The sequence below is a fragment of the Oxyura jamaicensis genome, chromosome 4, assembly GCF_011077185.1.
Source record: "Oxyura jamaicensis isolate SHBP4307 breed ruddy duck chromosome 4, BPBGC_Ojam_1.0, whole genome shotgun sequence".
NCBI lineage: Eukaryota > Metazoa > Chordata > Aves > Anseriformes > Anatidae > Oxyura > Oxyura jamaicensis.
In genome coordinates this window covers 59,468,680-59,491,935 of record NC_048896.1, presented here as the reverse complement: position 1 = coordinate 59,491,935, position 23,256 = coordinate 59,468,680, and the positions used below count along the sequence as shown (strand labels likewise).

At 35.6% G+C, this 23,256-nt stretch overlaps 1 long non-coding RNA gene across 17 annotated transcripts in view; it reads right to left on the bottom strand.

Moving 5' to 3' along the window:
* Positions 1–23,256, bottom strand: part of LOC118166607 — a 137,019-nt gene that overhangs the window by 68,278 nt on the left and 45,485 nt on the right. For 9 of the 17 annotated variants that reach the window (XR_004750612.1, XR_004750607.1, XR_004750613.1 and 6 more), the window contains 3 exons: positions 10,085–10,250; positions 7,020–7,095; positions 5,755–6,298 (listed from right to left, as the gene is read on the bottom strand). The exons of 1 other annotated variant lie outside the window; for it this stretch is intronic. This is a non-coding gene — a long non-coding RNA (uncharacterized LOC118166607). 7 more of the 17 variants (XR_004750616.1, XR_004750622.1, XR_004750608.1 and 4 more) reach the window with 6 other exon arrangements.

Sequence of the window (23,256 nt, the reverse complement as noted above, 5' to 3'; positions counted from 1 at the left end):
AAAAAAAAAAAAAAAAAAAAAAGGATCTCTAACAGGAGTCCATTAGGTCATCACCGATCTGTTAGCAGAGAGGTTCAGTGCTGGGAACTAACCCGAGCTGACACAAGAACAGCTGTGGGTCCTAAGTGGATAGCATGAACAGACTGTCTCAAACATGGAGAAAAGCACAGCCTTTATGTATTTCTAATGAGATGGAATATTTAATTCTGGTGTATGTCCTTGCAAGATAAAAGAAAACAGTAACAGCACAGGTGTGCAGATGTTTGGCTCAGGTACAGAATGAAAGCATAATTAAAAGAGGATAAAGCAGAAAAGTGAGCTTTTTTTTCATTTAAGAAATTTAAACATAATACTTCAAACCAGTTATTTGAGCAGAATGTGTTGTCTGAATCAGTCTGTTCACTATCTACCAGTGCTTAATGGATTTACTCAATAAATCATCAGAATGATATCTAATTTTTTTATGTTTTTTCTCTTTTGTTGCATACATAAACTTTTCTGATACTTATGTTTTTATGCTTTATATCATGAGTGGACATTGAATGACTTGCTGATCTCAACTTTGCCATCTGCATTACTGAAACAGTAAATAAGTCATGGGAAGCAAAGGTATGTTCTGAGAGCTGTCAAAGGGAGATCGTTGCCACAGAAACTACTCTGCACTCTGAAGGTTCAGTGAGTTTCATTTCATTTCATTTCTTATGGTCTGAAAAAGATGAAATTCGTCTCCTGAAAAATGAAAAATCTTAAGCAATTGGAAAGTCACAAAGAAGCAAACAAACTACACACCTCCTTTTCATTAGAAACAGGACCATCTAATCCCATGGGTTACTGAAACTGTTGATGTGGGGTGTTTCCATTTTCACTGCACAAGGGAAACTATACTTTTTCAGCAGTTTCCCCTATTTGGTAGTGTGCCATTAGCCAGCCATTTCTCAGGCTTACTTTGAAATCTGAACCTTTTTTTTTTTTTTTTTTTTTTTTTTTTCCTAGTCTTGGTAACATAGAAAAACAATCCTATTACCAAATCATCATACAACTAACTCTCTCTAGAACCCACCACACAATAGTCACAGCATACAATAACTTTGAAAACCTGACAGTTTTGTAATAATTTATTTACCACAGGGTTAAAATACCTTAGAGGAAATGCCAGACAGAAGGACACTTACTGCAGTGAAGGAAGAAAAATGATTTAAAAAGCCATGGCTAAAATACTATGGAAATTATTCTAGTGGTGAGAGTGGAAAGAATTTGAAGTTTCTATCATGCTCTTTTTCACAAAGAGAATGCCCAACTTCACACAAACTTACACTGCTACTTAGAGAAACAAGCCTGTGATACAGAAGAGAAAAATAAGAAGTGAACAGGATATATACAGGATAAATAAATAAGTAAATAAGGAGAGAATGATTTATTTTTCACAGTGTTTCATATTCGATATTCTTAAATGAAATTCATTTCATCTTAGTACTTTGCAAACCTTTGCAGAAGTTCTGTGCTATAAAATCTCCTGTGCAATCATAAAACATTCAAGTTAAACATACCCTAGAGAAAATAACCAACAAAGATGTTAAATAGTGCAAAGGGACAAAAACATTTTTCTTATTGCACAGCTTGGCTTTCTACTTGTTGTTTCTTATGATGATGAATTTTACTTCAATCATTATGGACATCCTTTCAAGGAGATGATTGCTTTTAATGAAAGGGGGAAAATCTTTGCTGTTTTGAATGCTAAAATCTCAGGTACTTTTAATACATGGAAAGTAACCTATTACAATTTAATGTTTTCTGTAACAACAAATTGTTGAGGATTGCAAATTCTTTCATTACAATGCACACATTGTAATCCTCCTGCAATAAGTGAAGCTCATTAGACACACACGTACACCTTCATACTGAACTAAGCTGAAGTTCTGGAGTTCTTAAACTAAGTTTTTAAATAAACATGACATTTTTCTATGTTTTGGATTTGTTATTTTGACAGTAGAAATACTGGGGAAGAGTAGTAAAGAAAGGTCTTATAACAATGGAGTGGCTTCCTTAGTCTTCTTAAAAATAAATAAACAAAAAAATAAATAAATGAAATTATATTTATATGTGTAAATGTTTATAAAATGCACAAAACCATGCATACTCTTTGATGAGCTCCTGAAATGACAGCCTATGATTAGAATTAGTATTAGCCAAGAAGTGCTAATGATTTTTAGCATTCCCATGCTTCTGAATTGGCCCTGAATGACTCTGGAGTTTAAACGGAAGAAAACACTCTAAACACTCTACTCAGCTTACAGGTCAAGGTGTTTCCTGTTGCATCTTAACTCCTATCATCTTCAAGCAAGATCTGTACTTAAACCCACTCTTGATTGTGCTTAAATTGGAAAGGGACCTGTGATACCTGGGCCAGTTTGGACAGGTCCTGAATCTGAATAACTGGAAGATAAGGAAACGTGATGTAGGACAGAGTGTCTTTCCGTTTTGGCTTACCCAGTTTAGCTGAGTACACAAGCCAGGAAAATAATTAAAGGATTTCCAAGTATAAAATCTGCAAGCAGCTTTTCCGCTCTCTTACTGTGTACTGCTGCCTCTAAAAAGGAAGATGCATTTGAGCTTCATAACTCAGGGAAAATAACAATGTATTACATTCTATGTAATTTTTAAAAACAAGATTTTGATTAATTTTACATTTCTCTCACTCTACAAAACTCCTAGAGAGCCAATTAAATGATATTTTGCACACCTCAAAAATAATTGGCTCCTTTTCATTAGAGAAAATATGTAATAAACCCAGAACTCCTATTGTAGTTAACTTACTCTTCATTGCTGTTGACATTCCAGTTTATTAACATTTTAAGTAAGGCTTCTCTGAAATAGCAAGTTAGGAACTGGATATTTTAATGGCATATACCAATTTCCCATGAAATATCAAATATCAAGAAATATTTATACTAAACAGTATAAATGCTTGCCTTAGTTATACCACACTTTTCCTACATCAGACAGAATAGCAGGATGTTAGGTAACTGTAAATACATTACCAGAAATGTATTAATCTTTTTACTCCATCAGTCTTCATTCTAATATATACAATCAATATCTATGATGGCATAAGGATTACAGCTGTTTTTGTTTAAAGTTTTAAAACACTACAAAATGAGGAATAACAACAAAACAAAACAAAACAAAACAAACAAAAACAAATAAAAATAAAATACCTATCTGTGTACCTTGGGATGATCAAAGAAAGGCAGAAATTTACACTTTGTAACCTCTTTGCCCTCTTGTCCCCTTCAAGGAAGAGAAGAAATTAAGAATGGGCCACTTACTCAATGTGTCATTACTCCCACATTGCCAAAATGTACTAATAAATATGTTATTTACATTGACTCTCAGGAAACCCTCTTCAATAATGTGTCATGTCTCTGATGGAGGAGAGGTGATCATCCTAGTAGAAAGGCTACTCTAAGAGCCTCCTACTCATTAATTGCTTAAATTTATCCTTCCAGAAGACCAGACCTTACCTTTGCAAAGGAAAGGGGTCCAAATGAGATGTGATTCATCTGATCTTGAATGTCTGAAAGTTAAATATTGTTCTTGGGGCTAATTATTAGGCCAAACTAATTTGTTAACCTCACAAAGAGAAGTGGACATTATCAAGGGATGGTGGGTTAAACATCATTTGAAGATACGTGATAAAGGAAGACAGGATGGATTTTTCTCCTAAAGCTTCCTATATCTTTTCACTGACAATAAGGGGTCCTATCTTAAGGTACTGGATTAGACTGTATGCAAAACATTTATAATTAATATGTTATTTTAGTTAGTTGACATTAAGATTGTTTGAAGGAATGAGAATCAAACTTGGAAACCAGGAAGGAAAGAAATTTGAGGAAATTCAGTTTGCAAAATGAAGTCTTTTCAGTGGAAATAAAGCCATACCTATTTGGTTCCTGCTGTACTAAACATGTATTTAAAACCTCTTAATTACTTTAAACATTCAGCCATTGATTTAATAAATCATAAAAACAATTGACTGTAAAGGTCAAAATACTTTTTTTCTTAAAGAATGGTAGATTTGATAGGCTAGCAAGGACAGGGTAGCTTCTATAATACAGCACACACCCTTGAAATCCTAAATTGTATAATGAAGGACAAATTTTGGCATCTGCAATATCAGAAAATTCCTGAAGACAGCACATTAACTTAATTAGTCTTTCTGCATCATTACGTAGTTCACTTAGGGAAAAAGAAGAAAAGAATTGATATCTAAAATTGCTTTTTTAGCTCTAGCTTCTGTCAATCTTCCATTCATTTTGTTACTCAGCAAGAGCTCTGAAGTGTGTGTCGCTATTTGTTATCCTGCATGTCTGTACATGAGGATTAATACACCATCTGATTAGAAATACATAAAGCCTGTGTTTTTATCCACGTTTGAGACAGTCAGTGCGTGCCATCCACTTGTTAGGACCCACAGCTGTTCTCATGTCAGCTCAGGTTAGTTCCCAGCATTGAACCTCTCTGCCAACAGATTGGCAATGACCTAATGGACTCCTCTCAGTGACCCTTCTTCCAAAGGACAAATCACAGACTGCACAGCACTGATTGTCTAGCAAGAAGAAAAACACATTATCCAAATTCATTTGTTTTTAATAAGATAGGAATCTGAGCTGACCTGTTTCTGATTTAATTTCCTCTCATTTATTTAGAGTCCTCCTCACCGTATCCACAGAAATCTATCTTTTACCAGCAGGAAGTAGAATATCTCATGCATTCATTTTTGGTTCTAGCAAATCTCATTCACGAAAGAGCAAACATGCATTCTCTATTGCTTAATATTATGTTCCTGTGTCTGACACCTGTCTATATTTTGTATGCATTTGCATGTTTTGCATACCTGTTCATTTGCAAAACTCATTCAAATATTAGTTATAAGACAAATATAGCATTTAAGATCTACTATTTAACACCTACTGTATTAACCTGTATTGAATGCCTTCTTATTGACAAGAATAACCACTAATCAAATAAGCCAAAGAAGTAGATACAAATTAAAAGACACTGTTTTAATTTTAGCATTAACGATCATTGAATCACAGAATTGTAGATGTTGGAAAGGACCTCTGGATATCATTAAGTCCACCCCCCTGCTACAATCAGGTTCCTTACAGTAGGTTGAACAGGAAGGCATCCGGGCAGGTCTTGAATATCTCCAGAGAAGATTCCTATTATAATAATAATTTTGTGTTTGAAAGGGTACGTAAGTGGAACAGATTAGCATTCTTTCTTACATGCCAAAGTGCTTGAAAAAGATGAAAAAGTACAATTGTTCTCACTTCACAAACAAGGAAACAGAGATGTGCACAGGGCATTGCTGTGCATTTTGTGGGGGTGACATGCAGTGTGCTACTGAGAAGACGGTGTTTTCAGTCTGGAGGAGCAAAGACTGGAGGAGGAAAGTGCAGAGATCTGCTGAAACAGGTGTGGCAAGAAGAAAGGGATAAACTGTTCCTTCCAAAGCAAGAACTAAGACCTATCACAAAGAACAGGGGAAGAGCCTTACAAGGGGCAGTAAGGGTTGATATGGATGCATATTTCACATGGGCTCTTGCAAAACCTGGGTGTGCACCTGGAAACAGATTTTTCTTTCTATGTCTGCACATGACCACTTTTGGAACAGAATACTGGGCTGGATGAATCCTTGCACAGAATTAACATAGTAATACTTTACAGATAAGAAAATCCATTGTCCTGCAATGTACTTATTAATTTCTACGTAACTTATTACTAGCAGCTAAAATTAAATTCTATACATGTTGATAAATCACAGTGTGTACTGAAATAAAATTATTTGAAAGAAGAAACACAAATTAATATAAACAAGATTTCAAGATCATGTATTTTAAATACTGAATTATTGTTAAAACTTATTGCTGAGGTTTAATAAAAATACTGGAGATAAGAACAGCTGCTTAGTAATTATTCAGCAATGCACATGCTATAAATGAATCATTCATATTATTTTATTAAACATGGAAGGTCTGTTCAAGCATTTAATTGGCTTTAAAGGAGACAGCTATGAGCAAATTCATTAGGTACTGGTGAAATTCATTAGGTACTAGTAAATTACTAAACAAAGTATTTGGCATTTAATAACTATTTTGACTGATATCTTTGTTGGCCTAGTTCTAACTCACTATTTCATCAGGAAGCATGTCATACTTTATATGTTTCATATACAGACCTATGGCTGAATTTTGGAATACAGCTGTTTCTCTAAGAAGGTGCATTGACCTATCATCTGTGAACAGGGGAAGAAGGAGATTTAACAGGTTTGATGTTGTGTGAGAGAAGAAGTATGCATGTTTAAGTGAGAATATGATCACGGCCGACTGTTCTAGGGACTGCAGCCCAGCAATTAGGGAGCTCAGGCACAGGAAGGCTGAGCTGGTTGATTACCGCCTTTGTATAATAGTCTGTAGCACTTGCAAGGGAGTGCTCCCAGTCTGTGACTCAGAGAAATTCAGTTATCTCTTTAAAAGTGGGAACATCTTCCAGTTTAGGAATTGAATATGACACCCTCTCAAAAGAGAGAAAGTTGTCATCAAGAAGAATGGCAGATACCTCTACACTTCCTCAGCCAAAAGACAAGGTTGATCCTTCCTTCATAGCCTTACCATACTGGTATGTCTATGGCCATGCGCAGGAACATTGAGTATCTGTGGAAATAAGCATTAATACGTTTGGTGAGGGATTTTGAGAATTAAGCTCTAAGGTCAGGTTGCTGCAAGCTCTATTCTGCCTGTTTTATGTTTTAAAGTCCTTTTGTGGAACTGAGTCTGTATAATCCATTCTTTTTTTCCCAGATTATGACCCCCCAGAAAAAAAAGTAACACTATTTTTTGCAAAGTCACGTTGTACTTTTTAAAAGCAACGGAATTCCAAAGCATTGTACAAACACTTGCTCCAGAAATATCATATTCATAAATGAAAATATATATATATATATATTGAAATTCTACCTGATTGGCATTGACATTATAAATATTTTGATCTGATGAAAGAGCTCTTCCAAATCTTGTCTGGATTTGTTCTTGCCTGTAAAGAATCAAAGTCATGTTTTTATTAAACCATCTATTCTATTTCAGAGTTCACACTGAAAAAGTATAAACTACAGTGACATCTATTAATACTGGTATAATTAATTGAAAAAACTTACAGCTCAGAACACATTTGAACCTTTCTGACTCTTTGACACTGGTGTCATTCCCATGACTATGTCCCCACTAAGTTGGAGAGAACTATTTCTCTTCCTTATTTTTATGTATCAAATGACATTTCAAAATCAGCAGCAAGACATTCAAACCAAAACATTGCAGGGAGATTATTAGAGTTCTTGTGTGATTATAGTCATTTGGCTTAGTGCCATTAACACCACCTGAGGTGTAGCATAATTGCCCAAAACTGCAATGCCTGTCATGTTTTATTTGTTAAGTGTCTATCAATGTTATCACTAAAAATCCTTACTAACGATGATATAAAAGTGCTAATCATGTTAACATGTATGAAAACATGTATGTATATATGTATGCATAAGGTGTGTTGCAGAAGGTGGGGTGTATGTGTAAATAGACATTGTTTATTTCTGTAGATAACATAGCTGTTTTTTTATAGCACTCAGAACATATACCTTACCTAACACTATATATAAAAATATATTGTAAAATATGTATAGGTACAATTAGATTTGCATGTATATATACATATACACACACCTTTTATTAATATCATATGTACCAGTATATTTATGTCTGCATATAAATTGCAACCTTTTTGTACCTGTGTATAATTAAGAACTTCGTTAACATTAGGACTCTTTAGTGATGTATTCTGTACATTAACATGTTAAATTCTCGCAAAACTTTCAGCAGTCAATATTTTTTAACTAAAAAGCACACAATAGAACTTATTTTGAATGAACAGCTTGAATAATACCTAATTAATTTAGAAATAGAATCTAAAGTACTAGAACTATAATATCGATGTTTATAATATCAGTGTTTAACATCTCATAATTAAAGAAATAAAACATATATTTACATATATGTTACTTTTCAGTGGCATAGTCTGCTCCTGAGTAACGGATTCACAAGAGAAGAATAATATGGAAGCTGCAGATAAAATAAAGATGGAAGGTAGAACAACAAGGCATCAAAGATCAGGGGAATCTGGATCACAAGAAAGAAGGGTTGTTTTGGAGTTGAGACTGCAATTCTGAGACTAAAACAAACAAACAAACAAACAAACAAAAAACATTTAAACACCTCATGTGAAGTAGGGATCAAACTTTCATATTTCATAGGACATGAGATGAGGATACATTAATTAATATTAATGATCATTTGTTTGAAAAGTGTGATAATGAGCATGCTCAGAGAATAAGGAGCATCCTATCAGCAAGATCATCTATAATATCGCACTCATTTTCTGTTATGAAAAAGTCAACACATCATCTCCTATGTGTCAGTTGAGAATTGAAAAATATCGACCACAATAAAACAAGTCAGTTGATCTAAATCCCGAAGCAAGTTACATTGGAATAAAGATATACAAAGACATACTAGAAAGTCTCTCTACATGATCCAGATGTTAGCAAATACCCCTTGCACTGAGAGGGGACCTATTTGTATGTATGGTGTCATACTCACCATTCTGTTTGGACTACTCTACATCATTCCAGCAAAACAGTTTGTAAACCTCGTTTCTCCAGACAGACCAGTCACAATATTGAGTCACTGACATTCTAGTAGATGGCAGACAAAACAAAACAGCTCCCTACATTTCCTCCTGCACAACTATGATGGCATTTATCAAAACCTATGCTACAGGTGTTTGGTTGCAGGTACTTATTTCTTCACATGGAATCCAAACTCTCACAGTGCTGCATCAGGTACTCTGCAGCGGCAGAATTACAGTCACCCATCAGGACAATGAAATGAGGAACAGAGAGAGCAATGGCTTTCCATTTGTCAGTTAAAGTACAGGTTTATGGACTGTAATTTTCAGCTCAGCGTTTTGTATTATAAGATCTATATTAATAGGACTACCAGATCTTTTCTTGGCAAACAGATTTTGTTCATGTTGCTCTTTAAAACCTATATTATATTACTGAATGAAGAATGAATGAGTGTCTATCAAATAAACTTCTATCAGTGACAAACTTTTATAAGTCACTGAATTTGTTTGCATGAATTTATCCTTGATGAGCCTTTGATCCAAATTAATGAAGTTGCTATGGTAGAGCTGGTTTAGACATAATTCTAATTCAAATTCATTGACTCAAAGATACAGAGAAGTCATGTTCGACAGGCTGTTGGATATCTAGAATGCCTCATTTAGATGCTAATTCATTTGTTAATAACTCTGATCCCTGACATAACATGCAAATGGCAGCAGAACATGAACAGTAAACACAGTCCTTTCTTGAGCATACACAGGTAGCTTGATTGTGCGTCACTTCCAAAAAAATTCTCTTAATGCCACACCAGTCTCATCAGTGTCACTGTTGATATCCAGAGGCTGGATATTCCAGTTGACGGTGAATAACCTCAAATATAGTGAATAGCCTGGCCTGTTTGGATGAGTGCAGCACTCAGCTTTGCAAATGGACTAAAGCTGATGTGTGTGCAACAGGTGGTTTAAAAAAAAAAAAAAAAAAAAAAAAGTTGCAACAGTTGAATTAGTGGCCTAATTGGCATGGGCACATTTGGATCGGTGATTTTGGGTTGGCATTCTATGTTAAAAGGATACTTTTTGCCCTCTTTTGTTTTCAGAAAGAAGACCATTTGAGCAAGAATTCTAACAGGAAGCTGCACATTCATGACTGTAGAGAAATATGCATATGAAGGAGTGTTGCTATTTATAATGAAAATATATTTTATTTTTACTAAGCAGAACTACAGAAAACAAACTTTTCATCTGTTGCTTCAATGCTTTTTACACTTTACTGAGCAGGCTATTTGTGCTGCCTCAGGAATGTCAAGCTGAAACATGACAGAAAAATGATCTTCTATCTATTTGAACGTACCCTTTAAAGTCTGAGCCTGCACTGAAGATTCTTGACACCAGCAACGCTGAATATTTTCATGCTGTTTACAGCCTGAACTGTAACAGGCAAGTTCAGTGTTAACAGCTATTAGCATGGGAAAAAGGAAAGAGCTGAATCAAAGAGCAGATGGTGGCTGATGAAAGAGCTGCAGGTAATAAAAAGACATATACAGAAAAAGACATTGTTTTTCAGGAAGTGCTATTACTCAGATTTACAAACATTATTCATATCAGCTAGTTATATTGTTCTCTTTTGGGAACAACTGAAGCTGTTTGACAGTCCACATTGGTTAAAAAAATTTGAACCATGCATGCTATGAAGTGCTTAATTTGACATTTGCACTCTTTACTTTGGGAGAAGAATCCCCTCCCCCCCCCCCCGAAAACACCCCTCACCTCTGCTAAGAAAAACCCAAGGCCTTTACAGCCACTACTCAAGCAATTAGCAAATGGCTTTGTGGGACTATGAAACTACTGTTACTCCAAATCAATGAAGAACAGGTGTATGATACAGTAGTGAAGGAGATCCTCAGCTTTTTATATTGTCAGGGCACATATTAAGCCATCTTGTCTTACACCAGCTGGGGAGCTGGATAGTATCTATATGTATGTATATATGTAGATATGTAGATTTTCCTCCCTCCCTGTGCCCTTTGTATGAGGTGAGGGGCCACCCAGGAGTGCATGCTGTTTGTCCTCTGGAACACCTGCTGAACCTCCACTGCCTCACTACAACCCTTGACAGCTGCGGTTTTATTTTTAAGAGGCTTTAAAAAGCCTTTAAAATTACCACATGTGGTAAATGATGCTTTATTTCACTGCTACTGTCCTTTTAATGGTACCTATTCAATATGGTACAATACAGGGTTATTCTGACCTTACGTAATAGGATAAGTGAAAAAGTACGTGACAAACAAGGGCCCACACACTGTGTGGCACATTAAGCATAGCTTAAACAGCAATGGCCTCTAACTTATTGTGATTTATGGGAGCAGCAGTAACTTCAGTCTGGCTTAGAAAGGTTTTGAAAATTCACGTGGCAGCTGCCTCCTCCAGTAAACATCCCCATGACAATAAAGTTACTCTAGCATTTTCTCCTAATTTTCTGCTCAGCTTCATGTTAGCCACAGACAGTCACTGGGAGTCGATGGAGCAAATGCTGAGACATCACTCAGGTACTCCTTTCATGACAAAAATTTCCTCATGCTAGTACCTGTCTTGGTGCCCCTTGGAAGATATTTCAGACACGGTGAATACCTTATTTGCCCAGGATGGAAAAACAGAGAAGTGCATTGTTTTGGTTAGATTTCTCAACACAAATAAGAGCACCTTGCTCAACTACATGAAGTAGCTGTTATGTCTGACAGACAAATGGCTGGTTATAATGCAACCAATACAAATAAGCTGTACTATGCTTTAACTGAAAATGCAAAGTTGCAAAACATAAATATTTTCTCAAATACACTGTCATTTACAAATTAATAGTATAGCACATAAATTCAGTATACTCTTTTGTCTTGTTTTCTAACTGAAGTACACATGTGGCAAATTGCAAACTAAATAATGAATAAACAGGTAAAATGACATCATATTTGAAAGCCTTTTGTCATGCACGGTACCACTCAACTCTGAGTATATCACAAATATTCCAGAGAGTGCCAGCAAAGTGCTATTCAGACAGGAAGGTTGAGGGAATCTTTCTTTGCATTTTTATATCAATTCTATACTGACAAAAATATCAACTCCTCTGTATTACAAAAAAATCTTAAGTAAGGGCCTTTGGTACTAAAACACTTCAAGCAAAAGTGATCTTCTTCATAACGCATGCCCCCCTCCTCCTACCTTCCAACCACACAGTTTAGTGCTACCAGTCAGAGTGTAAAATCTTGACACACTTAAACTAATTTTTCAATTAAAATCTCCAAAGGCTGGGGTGACAGTCTTTGCCACCCTTAGCCACACTGTGTAATGCACTATATTTTGGGTTGACCACCTCAGTCAATATAAATTCAGATTTTTTATTATAAGGGTTTCAGCAACTAGCTCTATGTGACTAGCATAACAAATATCCCACTTTAGCATCTCTCCACACTTTTTCTATTTCACTAAAACTTTCCATTTTTCTTTTTATGAAAGAAGAAAAACCAGAAAGAGATTTTTTCTTAAGTATATTAGTTTCGTGGATGTTTTTCCCCTAAATCAGGTCTTAAATTTTTAAGGCTACACACAGGCTAGAAATATCTTGAGATAATACACAATGAATGTGTGAAGCAGAGAATATGAATAAAGAAATATGAATGGTTATGAATATAAAATCTGAAAGGCAAAGAATGGTTTTCATTCAGTGTGATCAACCAAGCACAAAGCCTGATTCGGTATGAATGGGCGTGAGTGAAGCAGTGTAAATGGAAGTCAATATGACTATCAACAAAAGATTAGGAATGTGCAAGGCAGAGTGTGACAGGGTATTTATAAGCATGTCAGATTACAGATCATGATGAGAAAGGAATTTTAAATTTTCTAATAAAAAAAGCAAACACATTCTGCTTCCTTGGAATATAAAATTCCATTTTATGGACAAGCTCTTTACCTCAAGTCAGAAGTGTGCAGGAAAAATGAAGAATATATATGTGGAAATGTGTCCCTCTGTCCAACACACACTTTTTTCAAACACTACATGTAAATGTTAGGGAAAATTTTGTCAAACACAATTTAATAGGTGCAGTGATTGTATGTGAACACTATAGTCTATGAAATTAAATAAATCACATGGATAAAAATCATTTTTTAAAATTATTTTTAAGAACAGTAAAAATAGAAAACTAAACAGGTACATTAGGAAAAATGTAATTGCAACTGGATCCCTACTCTGTTGAAGAGTTTAATATCAGTTTCCAAATTTTAGTACAAATTTCGTAATTCTTGTTCTTACCTGGACAGAATGAGATGTCCTAAGTATCCAGATCCCTAGGAAAGTGCTCTCTTATTAAATTAGAAGTATTTGGAGATGTCTTTGATAAAGTAAATATGAAAATATGAAGCTTGCTTACCATACTCACTTAGATGCAACCCTCATATCTCAACATTTTGAGTAGAGTATATATCAAACATGCACTGGTCTTCTGGACTTTAAAGAGAAAAGATTATTTTTAAACGTATCTTCAGTGTTTGGGAAAATGCTTATGATTGTATGCCTTCCTGTTCATATAAATGGAATTCTTCTTGGAGGTTAATTAATCAGGTTGTTTTTTCACTTTGGGGTTTTGCAAATAACCAATAGGAGAAATCCATACAGACTTATTACTAGAAAAGGTACATTATCACCACTGACGCTACGAAATCAGATTTGTTCAATATGAATACTATTCTTAGTGAATTTAGGGTTTTACAATGCCAAACACTTTATTTAATTTTATAGTGACCTAAATATATTACAGGGAGAATACCTAAAGAGGGAACTGCAATTCAGTTATATGTCTAATTCTATACATACATACATGTGTATATGATATACACATAGTTACCATATGATAATTTATTTTAGCAGTTTGAAATTAGAGGACACTATTACTACGTGGTATTTTAAGTGTTCATTTGACTGTGGCACGATTTTTGTTTCCATTCATATACACAATATGATAACACTCAGTTTCTCCTTCTCTCATCTCTATTGCCAGTACATGAAACTTTGGACAGTTTATCTCTATTACCCATTCTATTGGAAGTAGGAATAGATTTTAAGGGAAACATTATCTATATTAATCATATGTTGATTATTATGAAGTAGAGGAATTTCCATTCATTTTTGGAAAGCATGTGCAAAAATTTGGTTGCCTGTCTTTCTTCTAAAAGGATTGTTAGTGCATCCACCTTCCTATGCAATGTCTTTCTGAAGAACAGCCCATCTTATTCACAAAGACAGAAAACCTTGAAAAATAAATTAAGATTTAGATTTTTAACTTGTGATCAATTTGGGAAACTTTATGCCAGCTGAATTTCTATGTGATATCCATATTGCATTTAAGGTGCAAAGAAATAGAAGTCACAACATCAATAACACAAAGCTAATGTATATGTCAGCTTCAATATTATATCCGCACTACTGAAATTTTGGTTCAATAAATTCTCTCTGTGTGTAACCATGATATGAGCCTTAATACCAGAGCTAACTTTTCAGAGAATAGCTGAAGACTGGTGCCTCATTTATCTAAATCTTCTAGCCACTGTGCTATGGATTGAGATTAAGTCATCTAAATCAAGAAAGGATTGCTCTAGAGCTGTCTTTCTTCACTATAAAAATTGTATCTCAGTTGTTTGTGTCCCAGATCCCTAAATTGACATGAAGACCTACTTGACATTGAAGATGAGTTTCCATTTTAAATGTGGCCTATATTCTTCCTTTGTCACCTTTAAAACTTACAGATGGTTATGCTTCTAGTACTAAAGTACATTGGAGCTCAAGAAGAAATACAGACTAGTACCATAGTATCTGCCCTGCCCATAGCAGCTTGTGAAAGTGCACAGTACAGTAAGTAGATACAATTTTTATTTTGCTCTTTTCTACAAATTAAAAATGCTCTTTTCCCACATATTTCTTTTACAAAAGGTATATTCTTACCCAAAGTACAGAAAAATCAATGTGATTTTTCCATAGTGTATATTTTAGCTATTTGGGAGGGAAATCAATGGGGATGGATCAGGAGGAGTCTATCACTGTCTGTCTGTCTGTCTATCTATGTAGAGATACATTCTGAGTCAGAATTTTCCATTTCTTATTGCATGTAAAGTTTGCAGGTGAGCTTACACTGAAAATGGATAAACTGTTGCAAATAAGTTCTCTGTTTCCTTGCTCTGTGATTAGTCTATGGCTATTCCCTTTTCCCACTACAGTAGAAGCCATCATGATTTCTTTCTCTTTTAAAGTGTATGTACTCTGATGTACTAAAAAGAAAATAATTAGGAGGAAATGTTCAATATACTTTGCTCTTAAAATTATTTGACATTCTCTTTTGTTAGACTCTATGGGTGAGCAGAAGTTTCTAACACAATATTAGGCATGAGAAATAGATTAACAAATTAGTCATTTAAATAGTGTCAATCACAATAGCATTATTTACTTTTGACAAATGATTTACTTTCAAAAATATTTGTCTTGCTGAAGTTCATTTTGAAAATTTGAGGAAGGTTTTCAACTAAAAATATGAGTTGAATTACCTTACACTCCAGATAGGCCTCTGTATTTCTGGACATGATATTCTTATTTATCAGATAATTCTAATTAAGTAAACCAAAAAGTAAAACTCAGGCAGGTATTATGGATTTGATAGCCATGTACTCTCAACTTGGACGCATATGTTGGCTCAGAGATTTAGCTTTTACTGTTAAGGGCAAAAAGGCAAGGTAGGAATATCTTCCAGATTTCTGTCAGATAAACTGGGGACATTTGCTGTGGACAGTAACAGGAAATACAGGAATAAAATAATTTGAACTGGATGGCTCTTTCTGTCAAACACTAAGATTTTCCTGATTTCAAGATCAAAAATATTTATGTTCTAACTGGCTAGTTTTTAAACAACTTTGGTACAATTAATAGGTCTATAAATGAAAATAACTTGGTATTTTTGAAAACAATATATCATGTACAAAGAACCAAAACCACAATCTTACAAGTGGGCCATTTGCTTTCTAGACTCATTTTTTATTTTTTATTTTTTTGCAGTCAGATTTACACAATGTGTTTTGGGAATTTATTTGTTGGTTTCAAGCTGTAAAATATGTTATAATATGTGTATGCATGTGTCTGTGCATCTGTGTGAAAACCAGAAACTATCAGTAATAATGGGCTTGATTTTTCTTAAGTTATGTAGGAATACTGTAATTTATGTCCTTCCCTTTTGACACTGATAATCTTTTCACAGCAATGTCACATGCAGTTTAATTCTTCTTCTCCTCTGTATTTTTGATTTAATTGCTATAATCAGTGCAAATACTTCCTCATTTACATACATTCCCCTCTGTGCAAGCATATGCATACAGATCTACAGAAAACAGTTTCTCCAAATGCATTTCAAATCACCAGAGTGAAGTATCTAATAGCAAGTGACACAACTGAAGGAAAAAAAAAAAAAAGAATCTTAATCTTTCCTTGTCAACATATACATAAAGCAGAACTGAAAACAATGCACAGCAGCATTCTGTACTTTCTGGAACAAAATTAGTGAGGGACTTCCGCATGTGTGATTTTTTTTTTTCAGTTTTGTTACATTATTCGTTTTCTGATAGTGTTCAACAAACAAATAGCTAAGCCCATTAGCAGCTTTAATATTCTTTATCATTCCAGCTCACCCCAGAGGTAAAAAATTATGCTAATTCTGTGGGTGGGGAATTACCTCAATTGAGAAAGCATCTATCATCTATCACATGTGAATTTAATTAGATTGCATTCTAATATAAAACATGCAATTTTAAAATGGGCATATTTTCATCAATATTTCCATTACAATGCATGATTTTTCTCTGATGATTTCAGTATAATGTCTACTTTTACAAAGATTTAACAAGTAGATCTTTGAAACATGAAGGTGTAATTCTTATTGATATGATGGCTCAGTTTTGCCCTAAAGTTTAGCTACATCAGAAAAAGGCTTTACTCTGATATTTCCTAAAACTGCACAACTACCTACAGTTTTTAAATTATTTATTAAATAAAATCATAGTTAAGTTTTAAAGGTCTTCCAGATGTTGACTCACATACCTTGAGCTTGTACTGCTTAACCATGTTTTTTATGTCCATAAAAAGTGCCTGAAGTATTCTTTGTATAAATCAATTCATGCATTAATTAAGCAGTTTCTTTCCTAATTCAAGGATTTTCCAAATCGCCAAATTCTAATGTGAGCTAGCATAAGCACAAAAAAATTCTGTCTTAAGAAGAATTTGAAAATCTGTTCTGGAAATAATCGTGGAGCTCTATTACCACCAATTGGTATTTCTGCATATCTTTTTTAGCAACAAAATGGGCAATATTGCTCACTGCTTTTGTGTCCTAGCACTACAAAATTATGTTCTGTATTTTTCCAAATTTGTAATTACAGGTGCAAGAATAGAACTCAGACTCTAAACATAAACTCTGTCTAAATATAAAATAAAAAAGTCTTAAACTATTGCTACTGGACATCAGTATTTAACATCGTCACTTTATTATTTTTTTGTTACGCTTATCTGTCTTTTTGCAGGTAGCAGTTTGTCTATGAATTCCCTACACTTTCCATATAAACATTTTAACTTTTCATGGTTATTGAAGTAGCAATTCTCAAACGTACTGGGCTCATGACTCTACCATTCAGAATATCCCCTTTATTATTTGAGAACTGTAGCACACTTTTTGTCTTTTGTCACATTGAGACATAAAATATATTTCATCCAGTAGATTACTTAAATCCCATAGAAAGTAACAAGACTTTTAAATTCTGGGCTTTGAATGACATTTAAATATGTATTATTAGCTCTAGGTTTTGGACTAGCAAATATGAAAAGAACAATCATTTATTTCTATTTTACAAACTTAATTTTCATTTCATTCTAGTATTTGCATTGAAAAAGAGTGAAAAGGAGATTAAAAGTGCTTCTCATATACAGACTTGTTTGTATGTGCTTGTTTGCATATAAACATTTCTGTTGGTATGCTAAATACAGTCATATTTACATGATCAGTTCTTACCTAAACATTTATTTTAACAAAAGGCAGCTTCCTCAAAGTACATGGAAAAGTAAAGGAGGTCCAGTACAAACATGGCTGAATCAAATTGCTGGATTTAGCAATCATGTTTGTGAATACATTATTTCACTTTTTGTCCAGTAGTAACCAAAAGGGAGATAAATCTTTTCTAAGTATACATGCCTTACAATATAGCTGTAGAGAAATCTTCTTTTAGATTGCCATGTGACATTGAAGTAGAAATGAGAAGAAAAAAAAAAAACAGAAGTATTTCTTTTTAAAATTTGGGGTAGGCTCATTTTACATTTATTTTGAATAAAAGAGCAAGTATCAGCTACTGAATTACTCACAGAAGTACTATCCCTTAATTTGTCTAGAGATTACAGTCATGGTTTTCAGAACCATATGATTCACATTATGTCTTAAACTATTATTATTGCAACTAGGGAAAATTGCACTATTTTCTTGGAAAGACATTACTCTCTTGGACCTTATTCCTAACTGTGAAACTTAGCCCCTGTTTGAGGACTTGAAAAAAATGGATCATTCAGAGGGACCTATTCACATAGTTGGAATACATGCTGTTGTGATAAATTCAGAGGCTTTAACTGCAGTTTGCTTTTGGTTATGAAACATGGGCTTAGAAATTAGAGAGCAACTGATTAAGAATAAATATGTAGTACATTTATAAATAGTACATTTGCAACGTACTGTGCCTGTGCTGCGCTTAGGCCTCCAGATGAGCCCCTGGGACCCCAAGGACCAGATCAAACCAATCTTATGTTTCAGCCTGTGACCAAGGGCTCAGAGAGAAGGAGGACTGTTTAAAAAGGATAAGATAAAGAATGTCAAACATGCAAGGCCTTGAGATAACAGGAGCCTCTCGGACCCCAAGGAACCAGACCAAACCAACCTTATGGCCCAGGTGGTGACCAAGGGCTCAGAGAGCATGCACAGTGAGACGAGGTGAAAAGTTCAGCTCTGATGAAGATGTCTTACTTCATCCCAATGACCACCTGGACGACCACCAGAGAGTACTACGCAAGGGCAGAAAGACTGATAAGATAATTAGCATACGAAGCAGGGCTAGGCGGAGCTAGGAAATGAATATGCATCAATGTGTTGCAAAACTTAATGCATATGTAATATTTTAGGGGATAAAAGAGAATGCAAGCAAGCGAATTGCACGCATGACTTTGGTGAGACTACCCCTCATGCTGCCCAGCGCTGAATAAACATACCTACTTTACAGTCTTACTGGTTGTGGAGTCAGTGTTTCACGATTCAACACAGGGTAGGAAAAAAAAATAAAATCTTTGCATACTTATTTGATATATAGATAGAAAGTATTTTTCTTTATGTTATTGAGTGATGATATGAGAGAAGGCAAGAGTGTGTTTCTATACATGCTTGTGTTGACTTTCCAGCCTCAACTGTTACATGTCAGTTTTTCTTTAAAGACATGTTGCAGTACTGGAACACTGGGAGAAAATGAACAGCAAGAAATACAAAACAACTTTACAGGACTATTACATACAAACATGTTTACATTTACTTATGGATCTTTCCTGCTTATGACAATTCTGTTAGTAGCAGACGAAGGAAACTTCAGTGACGTGTGACATCACTAGATGTAGATTTGTTCTGCCAAATCATTCCTAATCTAAAGTAAGTTAATTTCCAGAAGGTGCTTATACCTGCTTTAAGCATTAGTGACATGGTTCTTTGAGGTGTAGCCTGTAGGTCAAGGAGGCTTAGCTTTTTATGCCAATATGGTCTCTCTAGATGTACTTAGGTATAATCCCCAGCAGGGATGTCACATGTCTCCTGAATCTGATAGCAGATATGGGACTGCTTAGTTGGAGTCTCCATAGGAGCCATTGTTATTACTCTAAAATGGAGTTTTAGATCAGACTGCATATTAGTGCTACCAACGTCCATGTTCCTGAGGAAGAGAAGGCAATAGAGTGACCAGAGGCTGGTCAGAGAGCAGCTCTGTTATGTTTTTTGTAGGACAGTAAACATATGAATGTAAGCAAAAAAACAGTGCAGATAACCTGAAAAGCAAAACAGAGGAAAAGTACAGAGCAGCAGGAGTGATAGGTCACCTCCCTTTCTGCATCTCACATACCCACGTTGAACAAGTTGGCAAAAGCTGATAAACAGGGTAGCACTTGAAAGTAGCCATTGTGCTGAACTCACTAGATCAGGAGATTCTGGGACTTAGATCACATTATCAAAGCAACTAACTGAAAATAATCCCAGTCCAGAGGATGCCTTAACAATGCTTTAGAAATACTGTGATCTATGAAAAAAGCAAATAAACAAAAAATGCTGTGTTTGAATTATATCAGTTCTGATCTCACCAGTACCAAGAAGAGCAGATAGGATGAAAGTAATAGATCTGGGGCAAAAACCTTGAAATTTTGAGTCAGAAAATATTGACAATGACATGCTTAGAGATAAAACTGTGTTCAGTGTCACTGATAAATCACTTGTGTAAAGGTGTCTGAGGAAGACTGATCTGGGAGTGCAGAAAGACATAATCTGCACAACTGAAGTGCCGCACAGAGACCAGGTCTGCACTGTAGTCTGAAATTTGCATAGGGAGAACCTCAAGGGCCCAGGGGCCCTTGAGTCACAGTAGAAAAACCTGCATGCCTCACACATGGATAGAAATATTACCACTAGTTTGTGCAAATTCTCTGTCACAAATCCAGCATGTGTAACCACTATTCTTGCTTTTCAAAACAACAAACACACCCTAGGGAAAAAGCCACAAATCCCTGGCTGAACTCAGATGTGACTAATCTCTTGTGGGTGCAGTATCATAAAATAGGACAAACTCTACAGCACATGCATAAAGTACTCCAAGAAATGTACTCAAAGCTAAGCATAGCAGCTGAGTTTCAGCTTTTAAAATAGACTCCATATCGCAGTCCAGATAAAGAAACTAAATGAACTACCTGTGCTGTAATGGAGTCCCAGGTAAAACTCTGACGTCACCTAACAAGGGCAATGGCTGAAGAAAAGCTGATCTTTGACCCTTTGGGAGTATCTCAGAGGCCAGTGTAACTCAAACACATGGTTTTAAGGCAAAGCAGACATGCAACTTCACAGAACACTGACCACACCCAAAAGTCTTCCAGGAATTAGTCTCCCTTAAGGAGCACCACATATATCTGCATTCATCATACATCTGTGCCAGGCACAGCTGTACTTTTGCCATGACAGACCTCTTCAAAGCAGCAGGTAAGGAAACAAGGGAGTACAGACAAAAGTATTCAGTCTGTGTGTTAACAGCATCACATCAGACAAAAAATGGTGAAACTTGAACATACCTGAGTTCCAGTGGTTTCAGGAAGCGGTGATAGCAAATGGTCAAAGCCAACTGGCCTGCTAAAAGTAATCCCAGTAGGAGGGATGGATACTGACAAGTCAGATTAGATGAAGAATGATATTAACTGTACACTTTCAGTACACCCTGGGGCAGAAACACATTTCTCTGCTTACCTTTTGGAGTAAGGTCAGTGAATGAAGTGTTTCAACAAAAGAACAAAGACTACTTGGAAACCTTACAGGCATCCAGAAAATAACTGATGACATAGGAATATCAGCATCAATTCTGATGAAACACATCAGTGCTGAGAGAAGTGATGACAGGGGGCTCACAGAGAAAATACTGAGTTTGGGACAGATAAGATCCAGTTCATGGTAACACAAATCAATGACACTAGACAAACAATTTCAGCAGGAAAACAAACAAGAGGACAGCAAAGCTTTGACCATATCATACATGAAATCTTCACAGGACAAACCAGAAAACAAAACATTGTATAAGTCCTTCCTTAGATACTTCATACTGTTGAAGTAAGTATTTCAGGATGATTTCTCATTGCAGATGATATACTTCTTATTGATCCCCTGTAGCATGAGACACTAGGTCATGGATCTGGGAAAAAGACGCTGCTATAAATAATGGCAGCTCTCTCTACTATCCTGTGTCGAATTGCAGCAACCCAGCAAGTAAGACATCATTCATACAGGTGCATAGAAAGAGAGTCAAAGGTTTTCTCCACTTAAAAAATATAAAAATAAAACAGTTCATATGTTGCATTGAGGAAGCTACCCTGTGGCGTAACACAGAAGCAGATGATCAGCACAAAGCCCAACCTTAAGTGGCAATTTGCTAAACATCCTGAAAGAACTATGTCCTTTAATGTCAGCATTACACAAGCTGTTGGTGGGAGCTGTCTGAAAGAAGACAATAAACGAATTTCAGATCACAATTTAACCAATTTGTTTCTGTGGAACTTTCCATCCTTCCCATGCACTAGGTGGTTTGAATTTAGTAATGAGCTTTTAAGGAGGTGCTAGGTCTCTCCAGGCCTTCTTCCTCTTAAGGTTCTTCTGTGAGGTTTTGTCTGCTGATTTCCTGACTGTGTTGAAGTCTGCCTTCTTGAGACTTATTTGATAATTAAATACAGAAACAGATGAGCCTAATGTTAGGGATTAATCAGCAAGCTGCCAGAATTTCTGCAGTTGTCTGCTCATGCTGCAGGCCTCACGGGGAGATGCTGTTTGAGAAGTTGTTTAGTTACATGCTTTTGAGTGAAGAAAGGACAATGTCATGTTGTGACTGAGTACTCTGAGAAATTAGCCACCTATCGTGAGGAATGTGGTGACAGATCTCTCCAAACGAAACAAAACGTGCCTCAGACATGTTAAGGAGTATATTCAAGATCTTTGCTTTTCCTCCAAGTTTCTAATAAAGGGTTTAAACTCTGTATTCTTACCCATCCTGATGAAAAGGCCACAAAGCAGTTAAGAGTGCACAACCGACATCTCAGGAACTTTTAGCAGCTCCCTGTGCCTTGAATCGTTCACCAGAGGAAACCGCCTGGAGGAATGACAAAACCGTTGCGTGGCAGTTCAGGCAGAAGAGAGACACGCGTCCCAGCTTCTGAGGCAGATGTCACAAACATTTAAACAGCTGTCAGAACCAGCTCAGGCTGTCATCAGGCTTGACCTTAAACCCAGTTTAGTTTTTAAATGTTAAGGGGGGGGGGGGATTCAACGCAGGGAAGTTACACAGCTGCTTGAAATATTAAATGAAAGAACTGAACATCTGTTCACTTGCTTTTCAAACTTTAATGGTTTGGAGAGATATTCTGTTGTCTTAGATCTTTAAGAACATCTGAGACCCATGCAGCTTCAGCACCTGTGAAAAATCCCCTCTCAAAACATGTATACACTTCAAAGCTTATTACTCCTGTTCTTTGCCAAACATATGTTGCCAGACACCACAACAAATTATTAATAATACTTAGGTTGTATTTGACTTTTATGCAGCAAATTTCCTGAGAGAGCACCAAAATACTACTTAAGCATCAGCAACCTTGCAATGCATGAAGAAATAGAGAATCATTTAGTAGGA